This window comes from Acinonyx jubatus, chromosome C1, assembly GCF_027475565.1.
Source record: "Acinonyx jubatus isolate Ajub_Pintada_27869175 chromosome C1, VMU_Ajub_asm_v1.0, whole genome shotgun sequence".
NCBI lineage: Eukaryota > Metazoa > Chordata > Mammalia > Carnivora > Felidae > Acinonyx > Acinonyx jubatus.
In genome coordinates this window covers 145,428,415-145,452,880 of record NC_069381.1, presented here as the reverse complement: position 1 = coordinate 145,452,880, position 24,466 = coordinate 145,428,415, and the positions used below count along the sequence as shown (strand labels likewise).

At 38.9% G+C, this 24,466-nt stretch overlaps 1 protein-coding gene and 1 pseudogene across 7 annotated transcripts in view; both read left to right on the top strand.

Moving 5' to 3' along the window:
• Nucleotides 1-24,466, top strand: part of CCDC148 (coiled-coil domain containing 148) — a 255,802-nt gene that overhangs the window by 202,998 nt on the left and 28,338 nt on the right. The window lies entirely within an intron of this gene.
• LOC128314038 (methylosome subunit pICln-like) lies at nt 4,555-12,880 on the top strand (annotated as a pseudogene).

The window sequence follows — 24,466 nt, the reverse complement described above, 5'->3', positions numbered from 1 at the left end:
GATGCTATGATTTCAAATAGAATGGCCAGATGCTATGGTCTTCTCAAGAATCTGTTATCTCATATTCTCTTCCCCAGGAACACAGACTTTTATCTTGGTCCATAATTAATGCTACAGACATTTGAAAGTTCCTCATTGGGCATCAGTTTGTTTTGATACTGCATTGCCTTTCTCCCATTTACCACTTACATCTGTAGAGGTAAATTATTTTCTGTGTCTTTTCTGCAGCAAAGGGACACTGTGTCCTCCAAAGCTCCACACAGTATTTGTGAGTGAAGTGGAGGCAAGCATTCTTTAGGTTTACTGAGGTTTTTATAACGAACTCTGTAGCTAGGGAGTTTTACTAAGCACTTTCAGGTAATGAAATACTCACCTTTTAGGCATAAACTTTTAGGAAGATCTTCTAAAGATGCAGGGCTAGGTAGGCAGAAACTTAACAACCATGGTTAACTGAAAAAAGTATCAAGTCATGGATTGGGAGACATGTAAAGGTAACTTTCACAAAATACCTCTACTGTGATGGGTAGAGTATAGCTTCAAGCACTGGTTCATCCCTCCTTTCTTTGCTTGGAACCGCTCCTATAAGAAAAATACACACACACACACGCACACACACACACACACACACGGCTATCAGATGATATTAAATAATACTTAGTGAAAGAAACATGCTTACAATCCAGGTTATTTTCGTACTTTATGTATTTTAATATGAGATTTATAAAGTCATGTTATTTTAGAGCTTGGAGGAATCTTGGAAAGCATCTAGCCCAGCCCCCTTGTATTAACTAGGGTTCTAGTTTGCAAACAACAGAAAGTATTTCTACTTGAATTTTGCAATAAAAATATTTTATATTAGGGTAGCTTACAGAATCATTTTCAGAACTGAGCATAGAAAATGTTTGAGAATGACAGAGGCTGGGAAGATAAGAAGAGTCAAGACTGGGGGCGCCTGGGTGGCTCAGTCAGCTAAGTGTTGGACTCCTGATCTTGGCTCAGGTCACTATCTCACAGTTTGTGAGTTCAAGCCCCACATTGGGCTCAACGCTGAAAGTTCAGAGCCTGCTTGGGATTATGTATCTCCCTCTTTCTGCCCCTCCCAGCTCTCTCTCTCTCTCTGTCTCTTTCTTGGTCTCTCTCTCAAAATAAAAATAAATAAAAAGAGTCAAGACTGTACCCCAATTCCCTACACAGAATCATCCCTGCAAGTCCAGTCACTGAAAATTAGATGCCACAACTTGGGTTTTCTCCTCTGCCATCTCTGGACTCTGGACATCCCACTTGGCAATGCTGCTTTTATCCACACCCCTGACATGCTTCTACTGCCAGTATCCTTGACAGTGTCTCCACAGGCCCTGCTTCTTTGCATCACTGGCTTCCAAGTGCAGCACCTGAAGGGCTGAACTCAGATCAAATGCTCATGAGCTAGTTGCAAACGTGGGAAAGCAAGTATCTGACATCACTTTACAGGAGGGATTTATTAGAAAGAAGAAGGGGGCCCAGATGCTGAGAAAAGAAAAGGAAAGAAAAATATAAATGAATGTCTTTTATAGTCCACAACTGTAGTTGGCAAAATCAACATACCCTTCTTTTTATACTACTCTGCCAAGAAATGTCCTTCTACCCAACACTGTAATTTTACCTTGTACAACCCCAAACATGCTTACCCCATTCCTAAAGGGAATCAACTCGAAGTCTTATTTATTACATTTTGTCTAGCTCTAAATTCAAGATCTCTAAGTGAGATCTTTTTGTCTTACTGCCTTCTGGTTCTGTTATGATCCATTTCAATATTTCATGATCTATGGACTAAATTTTACTCTACTACCAATAAACATGCCTTAAGTAAAATTGTAAGGAAAAGAGAGGTGAAGAAGTCAGGCAGAAAATTATTATATATATGAAAAGAATTTTGGATTTGGATCTTTTCCTGGGCTAGTGGTGTGTAGGGCGATACTTTCCCCTGATGCTGGGCAGTGGCAGAGAGCTGCAGCCTCCTGTCAGCCACACGAGAGTGAACAACCGATACACTTACACTCATACAACCATCCTTTTTTCACTTTTAGTACAGTATTTAATAAATTACATGAGATATTCCACAGCCTAAAATATTCCAGAGCCTAAAGTAGGCTCTGTCTTAGATAATTTTGCCCAACTGTAGGCTAATGCAAATGTTTTGAGCACATTTAAGGTAGGCTAGGCTAAGCTATGTTTGGTAGGTTAGGTGTATTAGACACATTTTTGACTGACAATATTTTCAACTTATGATGGGTTTATTGAGAGGTAACCCCATCATAAGTTGAGGAAGATCTGTATTTATACATATTATATATAGGTATCTCTGTGTGTGTATGTAAATGGCAGATGATGAATACCTTCTTTCAGTAAATGGTCAAGATCACAATTCAAATTTATTATTCTCTTTTTCTACTATGCATTACATTTGCTGTTTGCTTTCAGCCAGCATCTTGGCTGGGTGAGGTTCTTTACCCAATGGGTTGACTTATACTGGCTTGTATATGATGACTTTTACCATTGGCCATGCAATACCACAAGGTATCCTAGAAGTTCCTTAGATTCCATCTACTTCTTTCTGCCTCTGTTAAATGACAGCAGTCCTATTTCCCTCTGATATCAATTGTTCCAGCCACCACTGTAACTTCCTTTTCTACTTCTTTACTTAGTGGTATGATAAACCCCAAAAGGCAAATATTTGCATCAGTTCCTTTCAATGTAACTGTTACTCCTGGTAGAAGTACTAGAAATTAAAACCAGCAGAGAGTAGAGTCTCAGGGATGGGGAAAAGAGATTTTGCAAATGTGTCTTTAGGGTTAATAGTGAAAAACACCTTTCTCACCTGTACTTACTGGTCCACCTATGTACATGATCTGGCTGGGTTGTGAAATAGCACAATATATTGGCCATTACTTCAGAGGAAAACCACCTCCTATAGAATAGCACCCAACCTTCCAAAATATTATCTTGCAGCTTATGACGTATCTGGGTCTCCAACAGGCCATTTCTTTGTTTTATAAGGACAGCAGCATGTGGGCTTCAGCTCATTGTCTTACTTTTTGCACAGTTAAGGGAGTTCCTTAGGAAGAAGCAATATCTTGTGGGATATACTAGGAGTGCATGAATAGTGCAAACATGGTATGTAGGGAAAGAAAATCCAAACTCTTTTGCCTTTCCCATGATAACATGAATGTGATATAATGTTTTAACCAGGTAACACTGTCTAATTCTCCTGTTATATTTTACTCTGTCAAGGGCTCAGAGTGACAGTAGCCAGATTAGCCTTGAGAAAGGTAAATTCATGTAACTGAGCAATGTATAGCTTCTGTTCTCTTCACTGGGAGAATTTTATCATGAGCCCATTGAACAGATACCAGTCTGTTGGAGAAGAAGACCGACACAAACTAGCAGATCATCTCTCCCACCTAATTCTTTAAAATCACCCCTAAATTATTCCCACACTCTGAACCCATTTCTTTAGGTCCATCAACATAATCTCTCTGAATCTTCCTGTCACAAATCCTCCAATCACATTCCTTCAATGTCCCTAATCAGCTGGCCAAACCATTAACTACTGCCAACAAATTGTCATTAACCCATTATTTATTCATTTACTTTAAAAATATTTGAGTACCTAATATGTGACAGTCACTGCTTTACCTCAGGTAAAGTGAACGTTAAGATATTCCTCTTGACATTATACCTACATGGAAAATTTCCCTTCTTTACCATCTTCCAGGGAGATTTCCCAGCAAGGCTATCCACCATAGCATTCTACTTCTGTCTGAGGCCAGTAGATGTGTAGACCTAGCTATAAAACTGGCTCATTTGTTTTTTTTTCTTTCTTGGCTCGTTTTTTTCCCAGTAAGCTAGTTACTGAGAATTCCCCTTGGCCATATGTGTGGGTTGAGGGACAGATGTTACAAATTACCTGTGCCTTCTGATCCTGCTCAAGCCCAATGTACTTTCATTTCATTAGTCTGTGCTGCTAATCATGCCCAGCTTTATGACCAGGTGGTTCAGATAACATTCAGCTCATTAGGAGTAGCTAGAGTCTCACTGTCACCAAGTGTCTTAAAGTCAAAAGTCCAGTTGATACCCACCCTCATCTATAAAAGATAGATATGAAAATAATACTTATCTCATAGGGTTGTTATGACAAATAAAGTTAAAACATGAGAGCACTTACTACAATGCCTACTATGTTGTGCCTGCTTGACAAATGATAGTTACCATAATAATTACCAGGATCCATTAGTAAACCAAGAGCTAGCTCTTAAAAGAAAAATAGCAACTTGCAAAGAAGGCATGAGTGTGCTGTTGAATCCTGAGGGTTTCTACTAGACAAGATCTATAGAACATTCTGATCATTCAGAATACACCAGTGAATCCACAGTGTCAGGGCCACGTGGCATTGCTGTCTGCACTGTGGCTTAGACCAGCTGGACAGCTTTCTTTTTCTCTGGCCCCTTTTCAAAACTGTAGCTTTTTAGGTCACCTGCTAAACTGACTAGAGAGGCATTCCCAAATGCCGAGCTATTCATCACTGCTTCTGATCTGTTCTTCCTCCGCTGTTGCCTTTGGATAAGTGACACCATCACTCACCTCACCACCCAATCAGAAGCCTAGACAACTCCCCCCTCCCTCACTCCCCATTCCCACAGCCAAAGGTTTATAAATCCCATGAATTTACCGTTTGAATATTGATCCCCGTTGCTATCCTGATCAGCCTACTATTACCTCTTACCAGAATTAAAGCTATAACTTCTTACTATTTCAGCCTTGCCACAGTGAAAACATATCTAGTCATGTCATTCTGATACCAAAAACCCTTCAGTGGTTTATCTTCACACTTCTGGTAAAGCTCAGACGCCATAATATTGTTTATGAGAGGATCATGGTCAGACTCTCCTTCACTTTTATAAAAAATAGTTTTATTTATTTATTTATTGAGAGAGAGAGAGAGAGAGAGAGAGAGAGAGAGAGAGAGAGAGAGAGAGCAGGGGAGGGACAGAGGGAGAGAGAGCAGCCTCCACTCTCAGCACAGAGCCAGGCATGTAGATTGATCCCACAACCCTGGGATCGTGACCTAGGCCGAAATCAAGAGTCAGATGCTCAAATGACTGAGCCATCCAGTTGCCCCTCTGTTTCATCTTTTATCTCCCACCTGACTTCTGCCCATCCCACTCCTCATTAGACTACTACACTCTACCAGTTCCTAAATGGCCCCAGTATTTCTCTTGCTTCTACGGGTTCTTCAAACAGACTGTTCTTACTTGTTTATGTCTCTACTCAAATATGACTTTCTCAGAGGCCTTCTCTGGCACTTAAACAAGGTGAGATCTTCTTCATACATGTTCTTATGGGCCTGTTGTGATGAACTGTTTTATAAATGACCCTATAATTTATTGGCATAAGACAACAATGATGTTATTATTATGCTTATGGATTTATTGGGTCAGGAGTTTGGACAGATCCCAGAGAGGATGGCTTGTCTCTGATCCTTGAGGTCTGGACTATCAGCCTGGAAGACATGAATGACTGGGAAGGACTTGAATGCCTGGGGCTGGAATGATCTGGTGACTTCCTCCTTAATTAGGACTGGAATGACTAGAAACCTAGGTGTAGCTGGAAACTATCAAGTGGAGCTCTGCATGGTCACTCTTTGAAGCTTGACTTCTTCAAAGCACAGTGGGCTTAGAGTAGCTGAACTTCCTACAGGGTACTTCAGAGCTCCAGAAGCCCATCTTCCAACAAACAAAGCAGAAGCCTCATGATCTAGAAATCACATAGTATTACTTCTTTTTATTAAAAAAATATTTTTTAACATTCATTCATTTTTGAGAGACAGAGAGGGACAGAGCATGAGTGGGAGAGAGAGAGGAGGACACAAAATCAGAAGCAGGCTCCAGTCTGTCAGCACAGAGCCTGACATCGGGCTCAAACTCATCGACTGTGAGATCATGACCTGAGCTGAAGTTGGACACTCAACCAACTGAGTCACCCAGGTGCCCCCACATAGTGTTACTTCTATTTTGTCTTTTGTTAAGAGTAGTTATAAGCCCAATGAGATTCAAGTGAAGGAAATTTAGCCCCAAATAATTAAATTATCAAATAATTTGTCATCATGTTTAAAGACCATCACAATGGAAGAAATGGGCAGAAGACATGAATAGATACTTTTCCAAAGATCTCCACATGGCTAACAGACACATGAAAAGATGCTCAATATCACTCATCATCAGGGAAATACAAATCAAAACCACATTAAGATACCACCTCACACCAGACAGAGTGGCTAAAATGAGCAACTCAGGAAACAATAGATGTTGGTGAGGATGTAGAGAAACAGGAACCCTCTTGCATTGTTGGTGGGAATGCAAACTGGTGTAGCCACTCTGGAAAACAGTGTGGAGGTTCCTCAAAAGATTAAAATAGAATTACCCTATGACCCAGAAATAGCACTACTAGGAATTTATCCAAAAGATACAGGGTGCTGATTCATAGGGACACATGTACCCCAATGTTTATGGCAGTGCAGTCAACAATAGCCAAATTATGGAAAGGGCCAAAATGTCCACCAATTGATGAATGGATAAAAAAGATGTGGTTTGTATATACAATGGAATACTTCTTGGCAATGAGAAAGAATGAAATCTTTCCATTTGCAACAATGTGGATGGAACTGGAGGGTATTATGCTAAGGGAAATAAGTCAGTCAGAGAAAGACAGATATCATATGTTTTCCCTCATATGCGGAAGTTGAGAAACTTAACAAAAGACCATGGGAGAAGGGAAAGAAAATAAAATAGTTACAAACAGGAAAGCAAATCATAAGAGACTCCTAAATACAGAGAACAAACCGAGGGTTGATGGGTCAGGGGGAGGGGAAAATGGGCGACAGGCACTGAGGAGGGCACTTGTTGGGATGAGCACTGGGTGTTGTATGTAAGTGATGAATCACGGGAATCTACCTTTAAAGCCAAGAGCACACTGTATACACTGTATGCTAGCTAACTTGACACTATCTAAAAAAAAGACCATCACAATGCCCTATATCTGCACAATCTCAACACCCATATTTTAATTGTAATTACTTGTTAGATTTTTATCTTTTCCAATAAATTGTAAATTCTATAAGAGTGGAATCTGTGTCTACACAATACCCTCGTATTTTGTATGTTGTAGGTAACACACAATCTTAATAAATATTCACCAAGTGGGAGAATGCATATAATTAGAGGAAAGTACTATTCGACAAATGGTAGGGCCTCAACTTGTTGTAGATGAAGGAGCCACACTTGTCTTTGTTGTGGTTAAACTAGAGGAATAAGGAATTGCCTCACTCTTTTGGTTATTTATCCCCCTTTTCTTTTCCTACACAGAAAATAATACCATCTCAAAAGTGTCAAGCCTAAGTGTTAAATGTCATAAATCATAAAGGTTACCTAGTTCAATGCTTTTAATTTTTTTAATTTTTTCTACTACCTCTACAAATGGTCATACATCCTAGGTATGTATCTCCGAATGCTAAACTTGCATCTTCCAGGCAAGTCCATTTCATTGCATCAGTCCATTTCATCTTTGGACAGCTATTGAATTTTCTTTCCTCTTGTTATTTCTTTATGTTTTGGTAGTAAGCCCAGTTCTGTCTCACCAGCTTCCACACATTACTCCTCCTTCTATTGCTTGAGATAATGTGGAACAAGTCTGAACCTTCCTTCCCTTGACAACCATTTAAATACTGAGAATAGTTATATATTTCTCTTCCCCCATCTCCATCTCCATTTCTATAAGCCCTTTATTTTATAAGCTCTTTTTGGAGAGGTATGTTTTCAACTCATTTGTCATTTGCAGTGGAGGAGGGGCTTAGGGGGAAACCCTCACTGGCCAAAGGGGCCCATTGTGATTCAGCACACATCACGGTTCAGGGTCACTATGGAAATAATTATCAAAGGATAAAAATTATTTTTTTAACATTTATTTATTTTGAGAGATTAAGAGTGGGGAAGGGGCAGAGAGAGAGGAAGGGAGAGAGAATCTCAAGCAGGCTCCATGCCATCAGCACGGACACTGAGGTCAGTACCTGAGATCATAACCTACCGAGCCACCCAGGTACCCCACAAAGGACAGGCATTATTGTAAATAAAGATTATTACTTAGGAAATTATTTCTGTCAGTATCTAATATACATTTATTTAAATAAGATAAGTTTATATCTACAAGCAAACTAATTTGATTAGACAGAGGTATTAACATGAGATCAATCTTCAAGGCAGAGGCCCCAGAGTACGAAGACAGTGGATGAGGTTGGTTTCACTTGCAGAAGGAAGTAAATGGAAAACCTCTCTAGTTCCAGGTGGATCTTGGGACAATAGATTAAGATTCTACTTGTTACTACCTACATTATGACTCCTCCTAATTACACTGATTGTTAACTTGGAACGAACCTTTCTATTTAGAGCAGCTGTTGGACTTCTTGAATCTTGGTGGTCTGGGAGGAGAGTTACTATCTGCTCAGTGGCTTAAAATCATAGAGCTGCTTAGCCCTGTCATGCTATCCAAAGGAGCCCCTTTCCATCACCATAGCCAAGTGAGACAGCAAAAAGGCAGCCAGCACAAAGGAGTAATTGTTAAGTTTTTCCCTTTTGTTTTCTGGTTTGAACCACATCTACCCTTCTGTTTTTTTGTATCATCTGTAAGCTAAGAATATTTTTTACAGTTTTAAATGCCTGGGTAAGAAAGAAATAATGTGAAAACCATATGAAATTTAAATTTCTGTGTCCATAAGCAATGTCTCATTTGAACACAACCATGTCCATTCATTTGTCCATGACTACTTTTGTATGCCACCATGACACTCATAAAGAGTGACATACACAGCAGCAGTAAGGCCCACAATCACTGTGTATCTGTGTGTGACATACAGTGGCTGTATGAGCAACAGGCCTGAAATATGTATTATCTCACCCTCTAAAGAAAAGTCTGCTGACCTCAGGTCTAGTGGGATGGTAGAAGGAAAGGACATTTATGCTGTTGCTTTTTGCAAAATATCCTTGTGTATTTGGGTTCTATCCTTAACTAGTCTCTAGATAAACTGAACTGGAATGAAGGAAAGCTAGGAAGACCTGACATTTTATTCACTCTATTGCACTATTCTCTCCTCTGATTGCATCCTTTTTTTTTCCCATTCTATTTCATAGTAAAGCACTTCAAGCTCTAGGTACGCTCTGACCCTCTGCCAAAGCAGAGCAGAATTAAAAGCTTCTTCCCCAAGACACATGTAAATTAATCTTGTCCAGGTAACATAGCGTTTGTGCATGTGTATATGAATCACTTTTTAAAATCTATATTAAACTAATGATCATCTTTCTCTCTTTTCTCCACTTTTTTCTTTAACTTTGGTAAAATCTCAAGTTTAAGGAAGAGTTGCAAAAATGGCACAAAGAATTTCTACCCAGATTTACTAATTTTTAGTATTTTGCCCTATTTGCTTTATCATTTGTACTCTTGCTCCCTCTGGCCCACCACCCCACCCCCACACACCGTGGTCTGCCATATTATTTAAAAGAAAGTGCGGGCAAGTAGCAGGAGTTGCTGTGCTTCAGCTCCCTCCCCGCCTATGCCTTCCTGGCTCCCTGCTGAAATGAGCTTCCTCAAAAGGTCCCTGCTGCCATTGAGGCTGAGGGCTTTGGCGACAGCCAGACACTGAGGCTGTGCTGAATGGCAGGGGCCTCAGCACCGGCCCCTTTGATATCACTGAGAGGCACCTGTCTTGGTTTGGTGACTCTGGATTGGGATTCTTAATGGAATACCCCACCATTAGTTTGCATGCAGTGTCCAGGGACTTAAATGCCTATGCATGAGAGCATTTGTATGTTATGGTGAATGCCAAATTTGGAGAAGAATCAAAAGAATCTGTTGCTGGAGAAGACAGTGATGATGCTGTCGAACCTATTGCTGAATTTAGATTTGGGCCTAATGATAAGTCAGCATTGGAGGCAACGATCACTGCAATGGGTGAATACCAGGCTTTGCATTCAGATCCTGAGGACGAAGATTCAGATGATTGCAGTGGAGAAGATTATGATGTGGAAGCATGTGAACAAGGGCAGGGAGACATCCCTACATTTTACACCTGTGAAGCAGGACTATCCAATATAACAGCAGAAGGCCGAGCCTCACTGGGGAGATTAGAAGAAATGCTTTCTCAGTCTGTGAGCAGCCGGCATAACATGGCTGGTCTGGACAAAAGACTCAACAAGAGATTATGAAGATGGGATGGAGGTAGATACTACACCAACAGTTGTTGAGCAGGTGGAGGATGCAGACATTGATCACTGAAAATGATTTATGCTGCTGTGGGATTCTGCTCCTGACTGCAGAAAGAACTTGGTGCCTCTTCTACTGTGGAGGGGGTGTTGATGAAAGTCTTTTTCTTTCTCCCAAACTTACCCGAATCAATTCTCTTTTGAGACAGACTATACGGAGACAAAAAGTTGTTACCAGTAGAAGAAACTATGACCTTTATTAACAAAGGTGAATTAACTTAACCAAGAGAGTATCTGTAGTTTATCATCTACCTCAAAACTTTCTGTGTATAGGTACCCTCAGAGTGGGCCTACAGTTCCTGCCTTTACTGTATGCATCTTCTGTAACCTAGCAGGACTATGTGGTGAGAACGCACAGACACTTGAAGGTGTAGGTGGACTGACTGGGAAGAAGGGGGGCTGAGTCTAAGATATACCCTCTTAGAGCCTAAGGATCCCCTTACCTCTTAAAAAGAAAGACAAAGGGATCTCAGAGAAATCCTGACCTCCACTCATTCTCCATAAGGATAAGTTTCTTTTTACTAACTTGGGACACAGATAAATTCATTCAGGCATCACTAGGGAGCCTCTTGGGAAATATCCTAGCCACATATACCACTAACACAAGTGCTTCTGACTACCTTTTACTCCTTTCACCACGTTTCACAAGTCTGTTTTGTTATAATCTCTTAGTTTATATCCTTTAACTCTAACTTCTTGGGTCGGTGTCCATAACAACAGGTGAAATTGGGATGTAAGTGCTGCAGATGAAATTGTTTTGTCTTTGTTATAGTTTAACAAATAAATCCAGGTTTTCTAAAAAAAATAAAAAATAAAGAAAATTTCAGACATCATGAAATCTCACCATTAAATATTTTGGCATGATTTAGCTAAGAATAAGGACAGTCACCTACTTAACCACAATACCATTGTGATAGCTAAGAAAATGAACAAAAACTCCAAAATATCCTCCTGCATCTAGTCTATATTCCAGTTTCCCTAGTTGATATTTAAATTTTTTCATAGCCTCCCCAACTAAGATAATATAACCACATGAAGAAAAAAATTATTTCAACTAACTTTTGAAACTAGTGCTTTTTACAGCCTTTTTTGGATGAATTCTAAGGGAAAACTTTCTGTTTTACTGGAAAAAAATCCTAAACTTCACTCAGTAGGTTTAATATTTGTGCTAATTGTGACCTTGAAATATTCTACATTTGTGGTAGGACAAAACATTTAAAAGAACGTTTTAATGTTAATGGGGCTAGGACTGTGTGTACAAGAAAAGATACCAATGTTAAATTAATAAAATTTTAAAATGTTAGTATTAAACATAAAATGAAGATATCAATAAGGACTTGTGATTTTTTTTTTGTTTTAAATAAATTTTTCTCTCTCTGGAAATAGTCACTGAAATGGCCTAGAAACAATGACACTTCAATAGCAATGAGTATATCTAGTACTATTTAAGTCTGTGATGGCCCTCCCTTCTGTTATCCCTCTGTAACTGGGGTCACTACACTTTTTCTGTAAAGGGCTAGATAATAAATATTTCAGCCTGTGGGCCATACACTGCAGGTGCTAAATCACACAGACTAGCATCTACCTCAATTTAGGTATTGATTCCTAAATATTATTTTCTCTTTTTTCCCCCCATTTCTTTTTCTTTCTTCCAAGGTTTTATTTAAATTCAAGTTAGTTAAGGGACGCCTGGATGGCCTAGTCAGTTAAGTATCTGACTTCGGCTCAGGTCATGATCTCACAGTTTGTGGGTTCGAGTACCACATCGGGCTCTGTGCTGAATTGCTCAGAGCCTGGAGCCTGCTTCAGAGTCTGTCTCCTTCTCTCTCTGCTCCTCCTCTGCTCACTCTCTGTCTCACTGTCTCTCAAAAATATATAAATGTAAAAAAAAATTTTTAAATTCAAGTTAGTTACCATATAGTGTAGTATTGGTTTCAGGAATAGAATTTAGTGATCCATCATTTACATATAGCACCCAGTGGTCATCCCAACAAGTGCCCTCCTTAATGCCCATCACCGATTTAGCCCATCCCCCCACTTATGTCCCCTCTAGCAACTCTGTTTGTTCTCTGTATTTTTAAAAAAAAATTTCTTTAATATTTATTTATTTTTGAGAGAAGGAGACAGAGTGTGAGCGGGGGAGGGTCAGAGAAAGAGCGAGACACAGAATTCAAACAGGCTCCAGGCTCTGAGCTATCAGCACAGAGCCTAACCGGAGCTCAAACTCACAAACTGTGAGATCATGACCTGAGCCAAAGCCGGATGTTCAACCAACTGAGCCACCCAGGCACCCCTCTTGGTTCTCCGTAATTAAGAATCTCTTATGGTTTGTGTCCCTCTCTTTTTTTTAATCTTATTTTATTTTTCCTTCCCTTCCCCTATGTTCATCTATTTTGTTTCTTAAATTCCTCATATGAGTGAAATCATATGGTATTTGTCTTCCTCTGACTGACTTATTTCACTTAGCATAATACTCTCTTTCTATCCACATTGTCGCAAATGGCAAGATTTCATTCATTTTAATGGCGGAGTGATATTCCATTGTGTGTATGTATATGTATATGTATATATATACATATACATATATATGTATATATGTGTATATATATATACATATATATGTATATATATGTGTATATATATGTGTGTGTGTGTATATATATATATATATATATATATAACTCATCTTCTTTATCCGTTCATCCGTTGATGGACATTTGGCCTCTTTCCACAATTTGACTATTATTGATAGTGCTGCTATAAACAGTGGGGTGCATGTGCCCCTTCAAATCAGTGTTTTTGTATCCTTTGGGTAAATACCTAGTAGTGCAATTGCTGGGTCATGCTGTAGTTCCCTACTGGTTTCCAGAGTGGCTGCACCAGTTTTCATTCCCACCAGCAGTGTAAGGGGGTTCCCCTTTCTCCGCATCATCACGAACAGCTGCTATTTCCTGAGTTGTTAATTTTAGCCATTCTGACAGGTGTAAGTTGGTAGCTCATTGTGGCTTTGATTCGCTCTAACCATCATTTTCACCTAAAGGAACCAGGATTAATTGAAAAGAAAATGGCCGATTCTAGGTCTAGAGCTGAGAAATTATAAGTGGAGCTTAGACTGTTTTATTTTGTCAGCTCATAAATGTTGAAGAAATAATAGATTTAGAAACTGGCACTTTTTTTTTTCAATATATGAAGTTTATTGTCAAATTGGTTTCCATACAACACCCAGTGCTCATCCCAAAAGGTGCCCTCCTCACTATCCATCACCCACCCTCCCCTCCCTCCCACCCCCCTTCAACCCTCAGTTTGTTCTCAGTTTTTAAGAGTCTCTTGGGGCACCTGGGTGGCTCAGTTGGTTGAGCAGCCGACTTCGGCTCAGGTCACGGTCTTGCGGTTCGTGAGTTCGAGCCCCCCATCGGACTCTGTGCTGACAGCTCAGAGCCTGGAGCCTGTTTCGGATTCTGTGTCTTCCTCTCTCTGCCCCTCCCCTGTCTCTCTCTGTCTCAAAAATAAATAAACGTTAAAAAAATAAAAAAAAAGTCTCTTATGCTTTGGCTCTCTCCCACTCTAACCTCTTTTTATTTTTTCCTTCCCCTCCCCCATGGGTTTCTGTTAAGTTTCTCAGGATCCACATAAAAGTGAAAATATATGGTATCTGTCTTTCTCTGTATGGCTTATTTCACTTAGCATAACACTCTCCAGTTCCATCCACGTTGCTGCAAAAGGCCATATTTCATTCTTTCTCATTGCCACATAGTACTCCATTGTGTATATAAACCACAATTTCTTTATCCATTCATCAAACTGGCACTTTTCAATCTCCAATGCAATAATTATTTCAGGCAAAGATCATCAATAGATAGTAAAATCTTTGGATGGAAAATTTTTGAGAAATAAGGTATTTATGCAGAGCCAAAGTATCACTCAATGAATTACTTACTAAATGAAAAGAGGGGGGAAAACATGCCTGTACAATGGGGAGATCTGGGTATCGCCACTTTAATCAAATGTACTAATTTAACATGACTCATAGTGGACTAATAGCTTGACATTGTGCCTTCTGAGATGATGCGATATTAAATACATCTTACATCACGTTTTTGCCCAAAATACTTTATCTCAGTATAACTGATTTTCTAGTATAGGAATTGGCAAAGATTTTTTAGAAAGAGATGGACTGTAATTTTTTTAGGCTTTGTGAGCTATATGGTCTCCTGTGACCAGTCTCAACCCTGTCCTTATATCAGGAAATCAGCTATAGACAATATGTAAACTAATGGGTGTGGCTCTGTTCCAATAAAACTTTATTTACAAAAAACAAAGTGGGGTATTGGATTTGGCCTGTGAGTTATAGTTGGTCAACCCTTCCTTGTTTGAGACTTAACTTACAGGAAATTCAGGGGGAAGAGGAATGAAAGGAAATAATTAGATACCAAGAGAAAATAATCAGATAAATCCAAAATGACAGACATGTTGCAAAACCACTTTAAATGCTTCAAAAAAGTGAATATCATGGGTAAAAGAACTGATAGAACTGTTCAGACTAAAATAAACTAGTGAGACATAACCCGTTTCAGTGTGTGGATCTAGATAACAATCTTTTTTTTTAATGTTTATTTTTTATTTTTGAGAGAGCGAGAGAGAAAGACAGAGCACGAGTGGGGGAGGGGCAGAGAAAGAGGGAGACAGAATCTGAAGCAGGGTCCAGGCTCTCAGCTGTCAGCACAGAGCCTGACGTGGGGCTCGAACCCACAGACGTGAGATCATGACCTGAGCAGAAGTCGGACACTCAACCGACTCAGCCACTCAGCACTCAGCCACCGATGGCGCCCCAACAACCATCTGATTTTATACATGGGCCACTAAACCCTGCGTCTCCACCCCCATTCTTGTGCAGATGATTTTTTGGATGAATGTACAGAATCTTTTGATTATCCTCCCCCTCCATCAGAATGATTTACAATCACTACCAGAACGACCAGTTTGAGAATGTCTCAACCCTCCTGGGTTGCTTTTCAAAGTCTCATGACATAAAATTGATCGTATTTTTTTACTAAACTTTTGATTACAATTATTAAGAAAGCAAGTTTATGAAGAAAGAGGCAGAAAAAAAAACACCTATGCTTTAATCACCAATCTTTAATTATCATCAGTTACAAGCAAGCTTGTATCATTTGACCCTTATATTCCCAAAGGAAAAGAAACATTTGCTTGTTCCTGATAACAATCTAAGCAGATAACTATATTTTTACTAATAATTATAAGGCGACCTTCCTTATTCACCTGCAATTTTCTTGTGAGACATGACTTGGAATTAAAATCTCAATTTATTTCAGAAAATGTCATTTAGAACTCCTAAGTTCTGCTATAGAAAAATAACTTAAAAATAACTTGTCAGTTGAAAACGGGTTTTACCCATGGGGGAGGGAAAGGAAAAAAGAAAGAGGTTAGAGTGGGAGAGAGCCAAAGCATAAGAGACTCTTAAAAACTGAGAACAAACTGAGGGTTGATGGGGGGTGGGAGGGAGGGGATGGTGGGTGATGGGTATTGAGGAGGCCACCTTTTGGGATGAGCACTGGGTGTTGTATGGAAACCAATTCGACAATAAATTTCATATATTGAAAAAAAAAAGAAACCGAATTTTAAATTAACATCAACATCTCTTTGTACTGAAACTATTTTAAGAAAGTTATTTTCCAAGCTTGAAATATCATATACTTTAGAGCAAACTAATAAAGACAAGTAAGATTTCTTATAGACCAAGACAAGATGTTTTTCCCCCCAATTCACACCTTACTGCCATGACAATTTTCTGTTCTCCCAGTAAAGCCTATACACAAATTTAGAGCAGACTTCCTTACATTCAACTAATCTTTACTAGTCTGATCATCCCTTCCTTGATTTTTCCACTCTTGTTTTAGTTTCCTTAATAAGTCATCTTTGTGAGGACAAAGCTGTTTCAAAATCAGGGCTTAATGTCCCTCGTCACATTGAAAGTTTCTCCTGCTTTTGCTTCTTAGGGGAGATGTTTTTGAACTTCACAGTGGCTTTTCAGTTATGTTTAACAAAGGGCTAACTAAAATGTGTGCTACCAGTAACATACAAAATCAAACAAGATAAATTTAAACACAGTTCACTGTTTCTACCTTTTTTATCCTACAAACCATCCTTACAGGATGATAGTTTTAAATGATCTTTTCCAACCTATAAAATAGATCTTGGGCCACTACAAGTATTGCCTGCAGATATTAGCCAAGAAGTTCAATGAAATCCCAGACATCACTACAAAAGAAAGCAAAAACATGAATTGGCATGTGTATAAAAATCACCATAAATTTGCATTTGGGAGACTGAATGATTCCTAGTGTGATTCAGAAAAATGATGAGTATGACTCATTGGGCTATTCTTTGTAGAGGGCCAGAGTTGATGAACTGAGCCTCTAGTATGGAACTCAATAGTGATTTTATTCCAAATCTATTAACCTATTTAATTTATAAGTTAATAATAACCGAATGCCTTCTATATTGTCATAGAGTAATGAACAAAAAGGACAGTCCCTGATTTCAAGGACCTGACAGTCTAAATGGGGAATTTAAATACTCTTGATGAGAGCAAGCACAAAGTACTATGGGAACACATGGAAACAGCATCTAAACCAGGTAGGCGGTGGCAGGGGGGTCAGGAAGTCTTCGTGGTAGAAGGAAACTTCTTTCAGAAAGGGGAAATATCTTTCTGCCAAATACCTGTGGCTATTTTAAGGAAGTCCAATAATTTGGTATAGTTGAAGCATAGGATTTGGAGTGGCTTGGGGAAAGGTTCCAGTGAGAGAAAAGGTTGAGTAGATATATAGAGGCCAAATTATGAAAGTCCTCCAAAGCCTTAAATCTTGTAGGGTTTGAGTAGGGTAAATTCTGACTTTTTAAATTTATTAATTATAATTAATTGAGTCAAACAATTACTATATATTTAGTGGTTTATACCCTATTTCCCAAAAAAAGTTTAATGTATGCACAGAGATTAAACAAATTCCAGAATACTAGAATAAAAAAGTATGGAAATAATTACCCTGGGAGGTTGCACATGTTAATGTATTAATGGGTTCAAAATGGGATTAGACACACAAAATGGATGTAGTAGGTTATTAGGGGAACTTGTTTATTTAAGGCCCTCCCACAGAGGGATCTCATTGGCATGATCAGACACTGAGTCTCAGACAGAATGTTTTCTTGGTCTGAGTTAGTATTATGTGTCTTAGGTATTTATAACCTTATCCCTTATGTATACATACCCATCTATTTGGGGTACTCTTAGTAAATATGATCTTCAGGTGAGCTTAGAACATCAGAGAATATTTAGAAACCTGAAGTCCATATCTACTTTTGGGGAAAATCCAGACATCCCATCTTCCATTGACTGCATTTTTGGGTCACTTTTTAGTAATAAGATTCTCTACCTCCAAATTAAGCTTCTATGGAATCATTGATTAAAATGGCTGATTAAAAACAACTTTAGGGGGGAAAAGCCGTTAAGATAATTTTCTTTTACTGAATTCCTCTCAAGTTCTATGAAGTGCCGTAAGTTGAATCTCTCTGAACTTATCCTAAGTGGAAACTGAGAACAATGACTCCTCTGTATAAAATTCCCAGGCATTCTGCAAGATCACTTTCAGCTTACCATTAGCCTTATCATTGCCATATAAAGAGTCTTACTTTCTTTATATTTTCTTGAGTCAGTTCCTGATCCTTTAATAACATTTGCTGACCTCCTCCTGAATTCCCTCTTAAGAATTCAACTATTGATTCAAAGACATTTAATGATCTCCCTTTCTAGTGTCTTAGTAGATACAGAGTTGGGCTTAAATTGTAGTTATTTGAAGTTCAACTTAGCTAATAAGAAGTAACTATACAACTGCTGTACAGAGCCCAGAGATATGCCCACACAAACACTGATACACACATGTGCAGAATAGGGTCTAGGGGACAATGTAGGTAAAGGAGCAGGGATTTCAAACAGAGAAAAGTCAGATATAAAATTTATATAAAGGAATTTCTGACTTCACCTTAGAGAGGAGTGCCAATTAATAAAATATCAATTCAATATGAACATTATTCAGGTCAGTTGTTTGATATAGATTATACTTCCACATGTTTTGACTTGGGAGATGTCAGACCACTTTGAAAGGAAAGAAGGCTGGAGGAAATGGGAACTTGTGAATTAAAGTCAGAATTATACTGTACCTTTGTGTTTCTCCATCTTAATACTAACTGGATTCACAACAATAATGTGCTGGTAAATATTCAACAACTTGCTAGGGGTTTGGGATACGGCATGGAATAAGCCCTGGTATGTAGTAGCATTTACTGTCTTCTGTGGTGTACATACTTTTACCATGGTTTATTTCAAACAACCTACTTGATGTCACTTAACACAGAGTTGAGATACTTGCATACCATTATATATTATTTCTACTGTATAGATACCACAGACATAAATAACCTCAAGAGCATAGATAATAGTAAAATAATTACTATTTGATTTTATTTGTTACCTTTCTTTTAATTTTTCAATTTTTTGTATATTGTATTATTTATACAAGTTATTAATTGTAATGTATTTACTCCAGTAAACATGTTAGATTATTTTCAGGTGTACAATATAGTGATTCAACAACTCTATGCATTACTCAGTTCTCATCACAACAAATGCACTCCTTAATCCCCATCACCTATTTCACCCATCTCTCCACCTACTTCCCCTCTGGTAATCATCAGTTTGTTCTCTATAGTTAAAAGTCTGTTTTTTTGGTTTGTCTCTCTTTTCCTTTGCTCGTTTGTTTTGTTTCTTAAATTCCACATGAGTGAATTTGTATGTTTTTTGTCTTTCTCTGACTTATTTCACTTAGCACTATACTCTCTAGCTCCATTCATGTTGATGCCAATGGCAAGATTTCATTCTTTTTTTATGGCTGAATAATATTCCATTATGTGGAATAATATTCCATTCCACATCTTCTTCATCCATTGATCAATTGATGGACATTTCAGCTGCTTCCATAAATTGGCAAATGTAAATAATACTGCAATAAACATAGTCATGCATGTATCCCTTCAAGCTAGTGTTTTTGTGTTTTGGGGGTAAATGCCCAGTGGTGTGATTACTGGAATGTAGGGTAGTTCTATTTTTAACTTTTTGAGAAACTTCCATACTGTTTTCCAGCGTGGCTTCACCAATTTGCGTTCCCATCAATAGTGCATGAGGGTTTTTTTTTCTCTACATCCTCACCAATACTTGTTTCTTGTGTTTTTGATTTCAGCCCTTCTGACAGGTGTGAGGTGCTATCTCATTGTACTTTTTGATTTGTATTTCTGCAATGATGAGTAATGTTGAGAGCATATTTTCGTGTGTCTGTTAGCCATGCTGCCTTTGTTTCTAAATATAATTTATTTTATTGTAAGTTAATATAATTTCATGTTTATTGATGCCTGTATTAAGCAACTAGCTTGCAAAGATCCTAAACATCTAGCAATTGGCTCTCACCAGCTGGTATGAGGCAGCTTTGGCACTTGACCCGAGCAGATGAAAGCAATCATGACGTAGGTCGCATGAAGAGATAATTGTGATTCCCTATGGATAGCTATGGAATTGCCTGTGTGCAGACCTACTGTGCCATATTAGCTGTGCTGCCTCCCCTGTGAGTTCTCTCAAAATTCAGAAGTGAGGTCCTATGCCTCATGCACCCAAGAGACACTCTATACTCGTTGTGGCTTGTCTGGTCAGTTTGAAGAAAAGTAAAAGCTTTCCCAGAAACTTTGAAGTCTTGAATGGAAGACTGAAGGAACTTCAGTCTTCAGTATGGAGGTGGTGTTTTCATCTGGTCTTGTTAACACTGGTAGCTTAGGAAGCAGAATCAAACACAGAAAACTCTCAGGATGTGCTGTACATGATTGTGGGGAAATAGGTTCAAAAATTCCTTATACTTACATAAATGAGGTAGAAAAAAGCTTAGGCCAGAAAGCTGCCACCACAGGACGAAAGCACCCAAGGTTAGTTACTGAGATATTGTAATGAGATCACAAGAAACTTGTTATATCACCTGCAGGAAATTACTTTCCATCTGGCACCAATGTACCTTGATCACAAACACCACTTGCCCCTCAGACCCTTTGCTTCTCTCACACACAAGTTAATGATTACTGACTGATTGTTTTCTCCACGCTCACCACGTGTATAAAATCTTGTTTTCTCCACATTCACCACGTGTGTAAGATCTTGAGTACTCAATAAATACGGAGATAAGACGCCTGTTCCAGCTTTTGTCTCCTCCTGGACGTTAGTCTCTCTCCTATTTAATTCTGTGTCCACTCTCTTGCTGACAAAGGGAGAACTCCAGGTTCCTAGTCTGTGACACATGATCTTTTAAAAATTGTTTCCTGGGTGGTCTATGACCAGAAAGAGGGGCTCTGAGCTAGGAACAAAGATACTTCTTGAAGGGGGAGCAAATATTTTCGACAGGAGTCTTACAAGCCTAATAAAGGTGGGGGAGGGGAAGAGTATTATCCTAAATTTTAAGAGAATAGGCAAAAATTCAGAGAACAAGAACAAGACCTTGGGGCTAAATAGGTGCTGAATGGTGATGAAACCCCATGCGTATGACTGGAGGTTTGATCATTATAGGGCAGAAATTTGGACAAACTTTAAAGTCAGGATGTTGGATGTGCCTTCATGTGAAATGGCCAAACACCCGAGGCACATCAGGAGACAACAGTATCAGTTAATATATTGAGGGGGAAGTGGAAAATAACAAGAATAGCAGACTTTGGGAGGATTTGGAGAGTGGGAAAAGCATAAGATACATACCTTAAATACAGAGAATAATCCCATAAGGTCCCTTAACTGGAAATGAAAGCAAAGAAGAGAGAATTCCTCCTACCTAAGTCCACATCTGGGCACCAATGGCCAGAAGTCAGGGAGGGAGTATCTCACATGTTCCCATAAACAACAATGGAGTAAACTTTGTTAAATTATGTTTTAAGAAGTTTATTTTGAGAAAGAGGGAGAGCATGGTGGGGGGGGGGGGGTCAGAGGGAGAGCGAGAATTCCAAACAGGCTCCATGCTGTCAGCACAGATGGGTCATGAGATTGTGACCTGAGCCAAAAACAAGAGTCGTACCCTTAACCGGCTGAGCCACCCAGGCACCCCAGGAGTGGAGTAAATTAACCCCAAGTGAGACAAGTAAAGATTGCAACATGTGCAGAGCTATCAAAGTGAGTTTAGGAATTACCAGCAGGTGATGGCGCATACACACATATCAGGAGTCTGTGGCAGGAATCTAAACCAAGCTGATGAGCAGGACAGGGATGGGATGCTGGAAGGAGAATATTATAGTCAGAAGAGGCCGTGTGTGGGAACATCCAAAGTAAAACATTAAGCGGGTAATGAACCAGGCATTTGAAAGTATTATGAGCACAGGGCAGGACTAGGAAGGCAAAAAGCAGTATCCAAGAGACTGATTACTAGAACAATCTTCTACCTTCTTGAAGCTGAGTTTTCTATTGTTCCCATGCAACAGCCACTAATCCCAGAAAAGCAGTGGTTTCCAAATTTACAGAGCAAAAATATAACCTAGTGGGCATGTGAAAATACAATTCTAGATTTGTACCACCAGGGATCTTAAGATTAAGCCCAGGAATCTGCATTCTAAATAGAAGCATCACTGAAAATGCCATTTCAGTTGGCTTACCAACCACTGTCAGAGAAAGATAGCAGTGTGATTAATCCAGGGGCCCTGATGGTAAGACAGTTCTGTAAACATCCTGTTAAATAGCCGAGAGTTTCAGCATCCCCACCTGGCGAGCAAATGCTAACTCCTGTGAGAGGCAAGTTCATGGCCCAGCTGTCACAACTTGTTGCAGTTGCTTGGAAACATCTACTCCTTTTAGTTGTTTTTGTATCTTCTTTGATTTTTAATGTTGCCATTTTACCCTGGGTTTAATATTATGCATCATTTCCAATCTTGTTTGGGAACAGGTGGGATATAAATCCTAATTAAATAAAAAAATTGCTGATGGCCTCTCATGTAATCAGAAGTGGAAAAAGGGAGTAATGCTGTTTAGTTGAATAACAAAATGTTTTATACTGAGTCTTTCTAGATAATGTATGGGAGACTACCTTGAAAACTGTCAAGTTTTATACAACGAGATGATTTTTAAAATATCAGTACTTTATATATACCAAATAAGTATGTGTATTTATCTATTGTATTCCTATAAAGTATCTACTCAAAGCTTCTTGTACTTAGGTTTTAGTAATTGAAGGGGGAAAGACCACGTTTCCATCGAGTATACCTAAAGAGAAGAATACATCTCTTTGTCAAAATATTGTGGCTCTTTATTCTTTGTAGTTCTTCCAAATCCTACAAACAGAGAGAGGATTATCAGTACCATCTGAGTATGTGTGGGCTTGAAAGCTCTAGATGTTTCTAAAAGATCAAGGCTTTTGATGCTTTTTTTTTTTTTAAATCCTGGGAGCTTTTGGTGCAAGTTAATCCTTATGATGTCTCAGACTATCGCTCTACAAACCCTTCCTAAGGCTTCGATGTAATGGACACAAACCATTTTATGTTGGACCAGGTTCAGCTAGGGTCTTCCTGTGGTCTGTGCTTGGCAATTGGCCTATTTGCAGAAAGGCTGGTCTCCATCTGCAATTATGCCAAGGTCTTCATATAAATGCTGTTATGCATTCAAATGGAGCAGTCCAAGCAAGACATTTCTGATCAGATTGAAGAATACATATAAGAGAGAAATGTTGGCTGTGCCTGGCTAAGGTGATAAAATTACTTTCACAACGGAGGATCCAGGCAAAAGATAGATTTATTGATGTGACAGTCTTCAGGGAAACCAGAAACATGATCTCAGAAAGATGTATCCTCAAAAGGAGGCCTTAGGGAATATTCTTGTCTCTTGAAATAATGGGGAATCTGGCAGGAGGAGTTGTGACAATCGGGAGAGGACAATAAAGATTAAAATTTAGAGCTGGTTGGAGAGAGAATCTGAGTTGCCTTTCATATACGTGACAAGGTTGGCTATATCTCTAAGAAATTAAAATTATGAGTGAATACAGGGAACAAACTGATGGTTGCCAGAGGGGAGGGGAGTTGGGGGAATGGGAAAAATGAATGAAGGGGAGTGGGAGATACAGTACTTCAGTTACAGAATGAGTCACAGGGATGAAAGGTGCATCATAGGGAATACAGTCAATGGTATGATAATAGTGTTGTGTGGTGACAGTTGTGGTGAGCACAGCATAACATGGACTTGTCAAATCACTGTTGCACACCTGAAATGAGTATTGTGTACCGTTGTGTCAACTATACTTCAATTAAAATAAAGTTATCAGGTTGAAGGATGTGTAAGTGTCGACTTAATATTTGAAGAGCTATTTTAACTATTGACCATTGTGTTATTTGGGGCAACCATTTTTAATTTCTGTTTAAAGAGAATATTTATTTTCCCAGTTTTATCAATTTTGCTGATGATAAATTCTTGATGCCAAAAAAAAAAGAAATTAGAATTACGTGGATATTCAGCTTATAGCTTTTATAGAAAATGAAATAGCTTTCTTTTGCTATCCAGGCCACTGGATCACCCAGTAACTTGAGGGAGAGTAAATAATTTACCTTTGAGGAGCAAGATTAACGCCGCTTCTGTTAGTTTAACTTGGACTAAGTGGGTTTTCCTGTGGGCTTAGTGTTTGGGGTCATGATTAGGCCCCTAGGAGAGCTGGGCCTGTTTCTTCTCAGAGCTTGATTACCAAGAAGGTCTTGTGACAAGAAAGAGCTCTTCTTCCTAAGAAACCACTCATGCTGTTGCTTTACACACAGTGCAAAACGTGAAAAGAGACAACCCATCTCCTGGTGTCCTTTGTTAGCTGTGTCTAGAGAGGCCAACATTTGGCCATTGTAACTTTTATTAGAGTAAAATTTCATAAAAATTAATTACCTGTTTCGTTTACACCAGCAACTTAGGAAACTCTGCCCTACTTCCCTTCTAGCCTGTCCACCCTTTCCCCGGCTGCTCCTTAAACTTGGGATTTAGCTATAATATATAGCTGATACACTGTTAA